This window comes from Drosophila eugracilis, unplaced genomic scaffold (genome assembly GCF_018153835.1).
Source record: "Drosophila eugracilis isolate 14026-0451.02 unplaced genomic scaffold, ASM1815383v1 contig_556, whole genome shotgun sequence".
NCBI classification, from domain to species: domain Eukaryota; kingdom Metazoa; phylum Arthropoda; class Insecta; order Diptera; family Drosophilidae; genus Drosophila; species Drosophila eugracilis.
Window position 1 is genome coordinate 1 of NW_024573434.1, and position 10,297 is coordinate 10,297.

Consider the following 10,297-nt stretch of genomic DNA (forward strand, 5'->3'; position numbering starts at 1 on the left):
ACACACTCTCCAGGAACTCAATTCGTTTCGCTGGCATTGTTGCTCAATTATTTGTGAGGTCAACAGAATCATCTCTTAAACCCGAAGTCAAAGAGACAGAGAGAGAGAGGGGCGAAAAACTCAGCGAAAAACAAGGCCCCACAAATGAGCCCCATAAGAGTATCAAATTTCCACTGATTCTGCAACATGTTAATTTGTTGTTGTCACGGTTGTGAATTTTCAACTTGAATATATAGCCAACAAGTTTTTTATTTTTGTTAAGGATTGGTAGATGGCTTAAACTGGAGTTTGACCATACAGCAATGCTTTTAGTTCAATTCCAGGTGGGCGTTCCAGTATCCGAAAAAGTCCGATGGGAGCCAGCTAAATGCACTGATGCCAGTCTTGAAGATTAAAACCTGACGCTGACTCTGACTCCTTTGCCACTGAAAGTCCTGTCAAGTGCAACCACGGTCCACGTGCAGTTGCCAAAACAAAGATGCCGGGCCAGCAATAGGGTAACCTTTAGATGGCATTGGTGGAGGCTGTCTGATTGCATAATATTGCGAGAACGAACTTTGATCACACTTTCTGAATGAGTTTCTTAATGGGTTTACTAAAGCTTCAAAAGAGTCTTAAGGCTTAAGGCTAGAGGTGGTTAGTTTATAAGATCAATGCCAATCATAAAAAAAGCTCTTGCAAGATTCTATCTTTTATGTTTCTTTCCATAAAACATTAAAAATATGCCTGAATTCCTGACTTATCTCAAAGTTAATGCACTCCCAACTTGCACTTTCTTGCAGCAAAGACCGCAAAAAGCGCAACAATAGGCGACATGCAGCTTATGGGGCAGCTGCAAACGCATCCGTTTGCGTACGGCTTGTAATCGACAATTATCAGCAGCATGAGCAAACCAGTTGTTCAGTGCCCCGTGTCCACGGGTCTGATATCGTTCGTCATGACGGCCCATAAGTCACCGCCTCCCAAGGAACTCCAAAGTTCCCTATATTCTCATATTCCTGAACATCCTGAATTCCTGGCATCCCCTGTTTTCGAACAGGACGAGAGAGCGATAGGCCCGCGGCAAAAAGGACTCCATTTACCCCGCCTTCCTTAGTTCATTTGTTGTGATGTCAGAACGTTTTGCCAGCGACACTGATTTGATCAATCGGAACGGCAGTGATTTGACAAAAGTAGGTTTTAGATATTTTTGGTTAATTTTTTGTAAATTTATGACTAAGAAGTGAAATAAGAATATCACTTTAGTATGAAAACTTCATACTTGGACTTCTTTGTTAGGAAGCCTATTTAGTAACCTCCAATTTTTGCAATCCACAAAGTATCATGAGATTCGGAACTTTTAACAACTTGGGAATTATAAATCTGAGATAGAAATGAGCGAATAATTTCATGGGGATTTTATAGAATTTTAGCATATATTTTCCTAACTGCCAAGAGAAAATTATATTAAAAACACTTTTCTACAACCAGAAAAAAAGAGGACAAAGCAGCGAGAAGCAAAGATCCACTTGGCCCCCTGATCTCCACTATTTTGTTAAACAGTGTTAATAGCCAAATGCCATGTCCCCCCCTCTGAACTCGCAACTCCTCATCCATAACATTAACTCATTACTTTCTGACAAAGTGATGCTTGCACATACAGTGAATTCTTCATAATTATCCTTAAAACTAACGAAAAATGACATTATGCAAAATAACAAATCGGAATAAGGATACGATAATAATTTACAACAAAACGAAAATACATTTCCAAACTTAAAAGCTAAATAAAAAAAAAATATATATATTGATAATTGCTTTTACATTATTTTGAAGTGATTAGGAATGGGATTAGGTTCCCGGAGTAATTCAAGAAAGTTTCAAACTTTTCATTTTTGATAGTAAAGTTATCGATTTGGGAAATCCCCTAACCAACACTCCCTCCCTCCTGCTCCTGCATTTCCTTAGCAGAATGTGAGTATGTGTACATGAGGATGGGACCCACTATGTCTTTGTATCGGATCCCGTTCTCATCTCCCCTCGCTGTCCTTGAGCCTTGACCTCCTCCTGGACAGCAGAAAGCCCTGCGTAGTTCTCAATGCCCCGTTCGTTGTTAGTGGCTGGTGTTGTTGACAAGCAGCCTGTGCTCAAAGATTCATGTATCACGACCTTCGTGGCTATGATCACCCATTCCATCTCCACCTGTCCCTTGGCCTCATTGGCCAGAACCAAAGCTTCGATGGCAACAATATTGCCAGTCGGGATCTCTTGACGCCGGCAGCGGCGACTTTTTTCCGCATCCGTGGTGGCCAGTTTCTGACGCTGGCGAACCTGGAAGCTGTACAACCATCTAAAGGAGAGAGATTATAGTAAGGATTCTTAAGGATTCTTAAGGATTTTAACTTACAGAAATAAGAACACAAGAGAACAAGGTCAGATTACCGCCGAGCAGGAAGAACGCTCCTGGCAGAACCTTCAAAGTGGCTGCATATAGAGTCGTATACATCAGGGCAATCACCATGGGCATCAGAGCCTCGGCCGCTCCGAACAGCAGATTAACCTTGCCCAGCTCATCCTTGGACACCCTCGGTCGCTATCGATCGCATGGCAATGAAAAGCCGTGTCATTGAAGATCTCCACCAGACCACCGAGACCACCATACCCCACGGAAGTGTGGCAAAGGCATAAACAAGGAGGACAAGATCTTCGGTGTGCTGGACAGGACACCAACCAGGGCATCATCAATGTTCAGCTTGTGCGAGTACTCCCCACGCAGAAGATCGCACCGATCAGGCCGGTGCACATAGCACAAGTCGAGAAGAAAAACTCCACCTCCAACCAATTGGAAGCGCAAGCTTGGGTAAACGGATGGAGTCACAGCCATCTCTCCGTAGAAGGGGACCAATGAGATCACCATCACCACGATCATCAGCTGGGATAACCCTTTTCCTACGCTGATTTTCGCCCTTCTTGAAGCCGCTCAGAATATCTGGACCACATGCTCCTTGTCAAAAAGTCGGCCGGAGGGCTTTTATGTTCTGCAGTCTTCTCCGGCCTGGGCTCCTCCAAGAACGAGAAGCCATAGATGAAGGCTATCACATAGAAGGCAGCTGATATCGAAAATACACCATAATCCCGATTTGCCTGATGGAAAGATAAAGGTTATAGTTCCGGAAAAATCGAAAGTTAAACCCAACCCAACTCGCTTGAGCAGAACTCCGCTTAAAGCCGTGCCAATGGGCACGCCCACCGAAGAAGCGGACATTCAAGATGCCAATCCTCAGCGTACGGATCCTCCTCTGTGGTTATGTCCGCTATATAGCCCCAAAGACACCCATCCAACATGGTGAACCAACCACCACTTTGAGGGATGGGAAAATGGCCTCTGTAAGGGCCGCCGCCTCCATGGGTGCCTGTTCGAAGTAGACGCACAGCATGAGGCCCACCACTCCCGGGAACTCACCCACCACTGGGATCAGGATGCAGGGCTTTCGCCGGCGATGGCGATCTCTCCACGAGCCCCAGAACAGGATCAACAGGCAGGGGAACAGGGACTTGGATCACCGTCTTCCAGGCGGCCATTCGTGCCGCCATCTCCTGCACGGTTTCCTCTTCCCTAAAAAGAAAACCATCATAAAAAAAATATTTTGGGACTGTGATATCCAAAATATTTCTCATCACGAAGCACTGACTTTTAAATGTCAACTTGTATGGCCTCAGTAATCTGTGGAAATCAGTATTCAGCGATACCTCATCGAAACAGCACATATATTTTACGTAAGGCTGATTAATCACGATGAATAACAATACGACCTCTGATGAACAATGTAAGAAACTCGATGCTGAGACAGAGTTCGGTAATATACACAAATAATATTTGGAAATGGAAGTAAAAGTAATTATATTCCTGGTCAGAATTGCTGAAATATGCCCAGGAGTTGCTCAAAAACATCATCTGGGAAAGGGACTTGGTGAAACCCCACCATCATCGACCTCATCTATTCCAAAGAGGAAGGAACTGGCAGGCTTGAAAAGCCTTCGAAGCGGTTGGACAATATGGCAAGAAACTTTGTACGGGGGCGTTTCTTTAAGGTGTTACAGTTATTAGCCTTCTGATAATGGCTATCACAAATCAAAAATTAGCAAGTGTCATTTTGGAATAGCTCTCTATACCTTGTGGAATCTGAAGAATATATCTGTTTCTAGCTTGGTTGTATTTGAAGTTGCCAATCAATATCTAACATGGGAATGTTTTAAAGGATAAATAATTTGGAAAATAAACAAATGTTTGAATTTTTCAAATTCTTGACAGGAAAGGTTCCCTTCCACTGTATTCAACATTTTATTTTAATAATGCAAAAAGTAAATAAGAGCTTAGAGAGAGAAAACATTGGAGCTGCCTAAAAGTAGATTCCGAAAAAAGTGATTTGTGATTCCGGATAAAACCTCCTAACGACAGCATACCTTCAGGCACCTTTTTTAATGGAAGATACTTAAGATTAAATATAATCAATAGAATATTTTGGATATTCAAAAAAGATTCTAAGGATCAATAAGCAACTTACAATGTATAGTTGGCTGTCTGTCGGCGGGTTAGGGCATCCCTCACACCTCATCTCCGTAGGCCATGTTCACCGACAGGCCTTCTCCAAGTTAAGATTCTGGGTGGCCAGGTTGGAGAGCACGCTGGGCATGATGCTAGGAGCAGCCAGAATAGGTTCCACAATCCACATTGTTGGCCACCAGACGGATCTTCTCCCGCCAAGATCGTTTCACAGGCGTGGTCGTTGGCTAATATCCTTTTCCTTTACCAGGGCTTTCTCCACATTGGTGGGTAAGTGTCGTTGTCGTGGTCGTAGTCATTGGAGGAGAGGCAGAAGAAGGTGGTGGCTCATGATTGACCGTGTATTTGACAGAATTTGCCGTCGTCTAGACTGCCATCTTTTGGCGACATCCTGGTGGAGAGGTTAGAAATATCTAAAAAGTTGAATTCGAATATTTAGAAAATATTTAAAAAATGTTTAGATGATGGAAAGGGAATTAAATGGCTTTTTAATATTATTTATCAAGGTCAGATGACTTTACCTTTACTCATAAATATATTTTCGTTTTTAAACACAAAAAGGTATCAACTTATAATGTACTAAAAATAATATACAATTACCTTTTCGAATAGCAAAATAATTTTCATTTAAACCAATTATTCCACGAGGGTTGTTGAACTCAGTCGTGTGATGCGAGAAATTATAACTCTTATATAGTACCTCTACTTACATAAATTAAAAACCTTATGGATGGGGGAAAATGTTATCATCGTAACAGATATTAAAATTGGTCAGCAACAACCCTAAAAACTTTTTAAATAACTTTTTACTATGAATAATATTAAACATTAGTTTGTCAAAAGTCTTGCGGTATAAAATTGTTTACAATTCAAGTCAAACTTGTTGTTCGATGACGCGTTCCCAGACGAGGATACCAACTTCATAAAGCCCTCTCATAGAAGCTCGCTCCTATTGGCAAAAACTCGAGGCAGCTGGCGCATCTTCAGCCACCTCTACACCAAGAACGAAAACGTTGATACCATCGTTGTGCCGTGGTGGAAACTGTATCGGTTCCATTAAACTGCACAAATTTTGTTTGCGCCTTGAGATGCATATTTGCACTTTATCGGTAGTAATGTACTATAAAATATGCCGTATTTTCTCTTTTATTTTACTCCATGATTGCGGCGCTATAACTCACAGAACGACTTAAAAAGAAGGGAATCAATCAAACACGTGTTAAGCGCGGGAAATGAGCTTTCCAAAAGGTTATAACCTGACCCTGATGCGACCAAAAAGAAAAAGCAAGAACTACGCGCTTTCAGCGCCAACTAACAAAAATACCCGCAAGACTTTTTGACAAGCTAATATTAAATATTATTCAAGTCATATTAAACCCTTGAAAAATACCACAAATTTCTAAAGAGACATGATGAATAAGATTTTCCATAATATTTAAAATTGATTAGTTAAATCTCAAATTTCATACCCGTTTTCGTCACTACTCAACTATTCCCTGATCTGTTCTATGACTAAATTTGATTTCTTAGACAAACTCATTTAATGAGAGCAATAAACCAATTTAATTTTAAGATTTTGCCTACTTTTCAGAAGTTTAATTCAGCATTTGCTTGCCGAGAAGTTAATTTGGTTTTGTTATCTAAAGGCATTGTCATAAAACTCGGAATTGATAAATTTAATTAAAGGCCCATTAACAAGGTTCTTGGCTCTCTGCTAATCTTTTATCTTGGCTTATTATCACAGTGGCTGGCTGGCTGGCTGGCACTCTTTTTCTGAAGAATTTTTATCTTGTTAGTAAAATTTAATTACTTGGCTTAAACTAGGAAACTAGCCTTGTGCTTAATACTTGATTTATTACAAGGAAAACGTTAATATTGGTTAACTTTTATAGACTCTTGACATCGATTAGGTTTTCATTTGAATTTGTTTTAGAATTTTTTGTTGATTTTCTAGAGAAGTGAAAATCAAAGTCCATAAGAATCCAATTCAAAATTAGGATCATGCGATCTGTTGAAGGTTTGAGTGTTATCATTATCACGAAGGGGTTCTTATCAGATATCGAAGAAGGTGTTAGTAATGGTTTCTTTTTTTTTTTTCTTTTGGTTTCTTCACTTTGAAGGCACAGGCTTCCGCTTGTAGGTCGCTAATGATGAAGCGCATTGGAAAATCTGAAAGAGAAACATCAATGTGTAGGCTTTCCCATCATTCAACCAAATCTGAAGTGGTGAAAACTTCAGTCATGAATAGAAGATGACCTCGAGATTCACCCCCTCTCCTCATTTAGACTTTGGGATTTGGAAATCCCAGACAACATTGCTTGCATTTTCATTTTCCATTGGCATTTTTTATATTTTTTTTATTTTCTTCTGTGCTTCATTGTTTGGCTTTTAATTGTTTGCTTGGTGCATTTGTTTTGTTTCGTTAATGTTTACACAATTGTTATACATTTGACCCAAAGCATAACCTGGCCTGCCTGTGTACATGCATTCATGATTAGCAGCCCACGTGCAAGCGCATTATCGCAGACAATTTCAAGGAACTAAAAATCATTACAGATAAAGATATATATAAGGTATATTATGAGATATATAGACATACAAAAGCAGCTGGGTAATGGTGGTGAGTTTATAAGAAGCAAAAAAGGCTTTATGGGAAGAGATCTTTGTTGAGATCATAAAACTGCTCAAACTATTACCTTTTGAAATTTTTAAATTCTATTAAATAATTAAATACTTAGTAAAGTCTTTGAAAAGTTTGAGCAATTTTTGAAGTTTATAAAATATTTTTTAACATAAATCTAAAAATGATAATAAATGTCTTATTAAATTCGAAAGCAAACACAAAGGGAAATATTCAAACTTTTTAGTAACAAATATCTAACTTTTATATAGTTTTGACTTTAGCTAAAATATTTTTTTTTTAAGGAAAAGTATATAAGAATCAGCAAATATATACACCCCATAGCTATATCTATTTTATTCTTACTGCCAAAGAAATCCCCTTCTCTGTACTTTTCCCCCATTTGCCAAGCATTTAAGTTAAATTGCAGCCACACCAGCGGCACTCTCGACTTGCGCACAAAAATAATTAAATTAGTCAAAAATTAGGCAAAGCTAATTGACCTTGACAGGTGATCACACACACACACACACACACACACACAGCAGACACACACCCAAACATCTTGGTCATAAATTGTAACACTGACCATTTTAATCTCTCCAACTTCCGTCTGACGGTGACGCAGTCACATTAACTAAAAAAAAAAAACAAAAATAATAAAAAACTAAAAAAAACACAATCATAGAAAGCCTCAATGAACAAAGTTCAGACTTTCGTAATGTACAGTGAAGCATCGAAACAATGATGAAAAACCACAAAGAATGCCAAGCTAATTGCACTTGTCAACGATCGCTTTGTCAATTTTCTCCCTCTAGTTTATGCTCTTTGGCATTGTTTAGATAAAAATTAATTAAGAAAAATGAAAATAAATATAAAAATAGTAAAAAAAACCAAGTTAGCGACATGTTCTAGCAGACCTTTTGGTAATTTCAATTTCCAAAATAGCGCATCAAGCATGCACAAAAGGTTAATCTTAACCCTATGGTAGCTCCCTAGATCTGTAGTTAATAGCCTCGTAAATCTTGACATTGACTTTTAGAACTTGAGCTGGCTTGGGGTTTCCCCCAAAACTGTAAATTCAGCAGTTTTTCTGCCCCATGATTCAGTGGCACATTTTGCGACGTGCGTTGAACCCAATTATCCGAAGAAGAAAATGGCAAATTAACGAGGTCATTGGGGGCCGTCGATCGGTCACGTCAGCAGCCATTTGGCCAACAATCGCCATCGCCGACGATCGCACTAAGCCATGCAGTGCATACCAACTAGCCAGATGTTCCATGGACAGCCAATGAAATTCAGGAAGTATTTGTTTAGGTGGTCAGTGAAGGCCTACAAAAATATGGGAGTGGGGCACTGAGGAAAAAGATTGGGTATATAAGTTTATGGGAAACCTAAACTAAGTCAGGAATTTTAAAAATTTTTAAGATTTAAGATTCAATTTACACATACTTTTAAACAAAAGTTAGTTTAAAAAAGTGGCTTAAAAATCTTAGAAATCTTTTTGTCAAGAATTTAACCCCTAAGAAATATCCAATTAAATTTCCTTGATTTATTTTAATCACTCTTAACAGCCAAATAAATTTATAAATTGAATATTTAATCTCCAACCAGTTAACGAATTAAACAAAAAATTCTGCATGAAATTTTGGTCATTAAAAACCTTTTCCGCTAATTTCCCCCTCTTAATACCCAATTTTCTACCTTTAACTGTATATTTTTTATTTCAAGTGTAGCCATTGAATTTGTGGATTCCAAATATCTGTGCTGACACGGGCGATGTACACATACTCTTCTAGGCTTTCTTCCCACGATATGAATCACGGCGGGTTAAACAAATGACACAGAGGAGGGACATTACAATGATTATTGCAAATATTTTGTTTGGCGAGTGCCTATGAATTTATTACCTCTCCCCTGCCTCATTCAATTATATTATACTATTATTTAATTTTCCAAATATCAGGGAGAGAGAGGGATGGTGTAAAGGCAACCATTTTCCCGGCAATGTTGCTTCGCTCATTCCGGCTGGTTGGCTGGAAACTTTCACACAAACGAATCGAACAAGCGTGGCGCTCCAAATTACCGATTAATTGCATGTCTATGACAGATACAATTAGATATTAGATATATATATATATCTATAGAGAGAGAGAGAGAGGCATCTCACAGATACGCGCAGCGGTGTAGTGCCGCATTCAGATAAAATATACGGATACGGATACAAAGATACATCTACGAGTCTGGCTAGTGACACGAACAGTTCTGCCTCCTTAGTCGATGGGACTAAATTGGAAATAATTAAATACAATTAGCTGTGAAATAAAAAAAAAAAAGCAACACTAAATAAAGAAAAAGGAAAGCTTTTCTTCTCTCTGGATCCTCTATTTTATGGATCGACGTTCACTGATAAAATTAGCAGCTAAAACATGAATACAGGCTATAATCGTTCAGCGTAAACCATTTTTTTCATTGATGGTGACAAAAAGTTCTTTGACTATTTAAGTTTATAAATATTCATTATTAGTTTTTTTTTTTACCTCTAAGCCCCGGAAGTTCCCCCTGTGAAATCAAGTATAAACAAACTTACTGAAGCTGCCGCCCGCAATGAGAAAACAGAAAACCAAAACAAAAATTGATAAAAAAACATAGAGAAAAACTATGGTAGACTTTTAGGATACCTATTATGTTAGGGGAAATATATTTCTTAACTAAAATTTAGAAGAAGACTATATATTTTCGTAATAGTCTTAATAATATTTTAGCTTTATTTTTTTGGCTATAAACTTTTATACCGACTTTGTTAAGTTAAAAATCTTTATTTTTTACTAGCTTTTAAAATAATTTCTGTTATAAAAAAAGCTTAACTATCATATCTAGTTAATATCTTTCCCTTAACCTCCATAAATTCTACTTTCTTTTCAGCATAATAGCCTTTTTCAATTAGTCTCGCTCTACTATTCGTTTCCAGCGATCAGACTATGATAAACGAACCCACTAATTTGGGCAATCAAACAATAGCGCAAAAATAAAAACTAAAAGAAACACGGATCTCATAGTCGTAGAGAGACAGAGAAAACCAAATTTCTGGTATAAATTAAATACAGATTTGCGCAGATTTATTCAGGCCATAA

At 38.3% G+C, this 10,297-nt stretch overlaps 1 pseudogene; it reads right to left on the reverse strand.

Annotated features, from left to right (window-relative positions):
• Nucleotides 1-1,983: 1,983 nt before the first annotated feature.
• LOC121530353 lies at nt 1,984-4,933 on the reverse strand (annotated as a pseudogene).
• Between the last annotated feature and the right edge of the window lie 5,364 nt (nt 4,934-10,297).